This window comes from Dromiciops gliroides, chromosome 2, assembly GCF_019393635.1.
Source record: "Dromiciops gliroides isolate mDroGli1 chromosome 2, mDroGli1.pri, whole genome shotgun sequence".
Classification (NCBI taxonomy): domain Eukaryota; kingdom Metazoa; phylum Chordata; class Mammalia; order Microbiotheria; family Microbiotheriidae; genus Dromiciops; species Dromiciops gliroides.
The window spans coordinates 491,168,101-491,169,961 of NC_057862.1; the positions used below are offsets into that span (position 1 = coordinate 491,168,101).

The following is a 1,861-nucleotide window of genomic DNA, read 5'->3' on the forward strand; positions in this document are numbered from 1 at the left end:
TTGCAATCATTATCATTAAACCATTTCAAAGAATCAAAGGTTAGAATGATATAGTCTGAGAAACGGATAAATTCAGCATTGCATCAGATCTAGGACAGAGGGTAATGATAGTTTCACTAAGCTAAACAAGGATTGTGTGTGTGTGTGTGTGTGTGTGTGTGTGTGTGTGTTTACTATTACAATTTAGTTTAGGATTTGAGGGGCTACATAAGCTCAGTGAATGTTCCTAGGTAAAATCTATTGAGGTCAAAACATGTGCTGTAATGAAGATGCCTATGCCTGACAGCAACTTAACCTCCCCTGAGTCCCAGATAGTCCTATTCCTGGATCATAACATGACATTCAGACAATTAGGAGCTGGCTGGTTCTGCCCAGGACTTTACACCAGCTTGCAGAGTGGGAACTAAGGTGGGACAATGAGGGACAATTCAGGGTTCTGAAGTTTGACAGTACTTATGTACCTTCAGTGAGCTGGGGTAAACTGTTCCCCTACACTGGACTGCTCTTCTCTTTACCCTTGCAGCAGTCTCTGTAATAGAAACTTTACTTTGATGTCCTAAGGTTCCTGTTAGCTCACCATAGACCTTCCCATGTCTATCCAGAATTCTTTTTCAATCTACCTTCAGATGAGGGTGCCTTTTTGACCATTAACCTAAAGGGCAAAAATTCTTAGTTGCTGCTTTGCTAATTTCTTTCCCTCTCCCCAAACCCCACAATGTAGGGGTTTTGCTTTATTTATGTTTAGAAGAAAACAAGCTGCTTTAGTCCTGGGTATATCATCTGTGAACCAGATATAAATACACAGGCTGATAATAGTTTCTTTGTCACTTTGTGGCTACATGCTATGGATTCTCTAGTCACCACTGACTGTATCTGTTGAAGTTTCATCCCTACTGCCCCTGGGATTGGAGCAGGTATGGGTAGGGAGGGGTCATGTCTAGGCAACCTACATCAATCATGAAATAAGCTCTTTCAGATCTGCCATCAACAGGTGGACCCAGCAGCATGATGCAGATTTTTGTGAAGACCCTGACAGGGAAGACCATCACTCTTGAAGTCAAACCATCCGATACTATTGAAAATGTCGAGGTGAAGATACAAGATAAGGAAGGTATTCCCCCTGATCAGCAAAGGTTGATTTTTGCAGGCAAGCAACTGGAAGATGGATGGACTTTGACTACAACATTCAGAAGGAGTCTGCGTTTCATCTTGTTCTGAGACTTAGGGGTGGTGCCAAGAAGAGAAAGAAGAAGTCTTACACCACTCCCAAAAAGAACAAGCATAAGAGAAAGAAGGTTGAGCTTGCTGTTCTGAAGTACTATAAGGCTGATGAGAATGGCAAGATCAGCTGCCTTCGACGAGAGCGCCCTTCTGACGAATGTGGTGCTGGAGTCTTTATGGCCAGCCATTTATTTTTTTTTTTAGTGAGGCAATTGGGGTTAAGTGACTTGCCCAGGGTCACACAGCTAGCAAGTGTCAAGTGTCTGAGGCCGGATTTGAACTCAGGTACTCCTGACTCCAGGGCTGGTGCTCCATCCACTGCGCCATCTAGCTGCCCCAGTGGCCAGCCATTTTGACAGACATTATTGTGGAAAATGTTATCTAACCTACTGCTCCAACAAGCCAGAAGACAAGTAAATGTATATGTGTTAATAAAGAGTCAACTAAACATTTTTTTTTAAATCATGAAATAAAAACTTCTCAAAGGAGAGATTTCTGAAAATCTATAATAGCTACCTTTCCTAGAGAGGACTTTGCCTGATAATCACATGACAATGTAACAAAAGTTCACTTTTTTCCCCATATAACATTCTTGTTGTTGTTCAGTAATTCTTCAGTCTGGTTCAACTCTTCATGACCC

At 42.0% G+C, this 1,861-nt stretch overlaps 1 pseudogene; it reads left to right on the top strand.

Annotated features, from left to right (window-relative positions):
* The first annotated feature begins 975 nt into the window (after positions 1-975).
* On the top strand, positions 976-1,638 carry LOC122739748 (annotated as a pseudogene).
* The last annotated feature ends 223 nt before the right edge of the window (positions 1,639-1,861 follow it).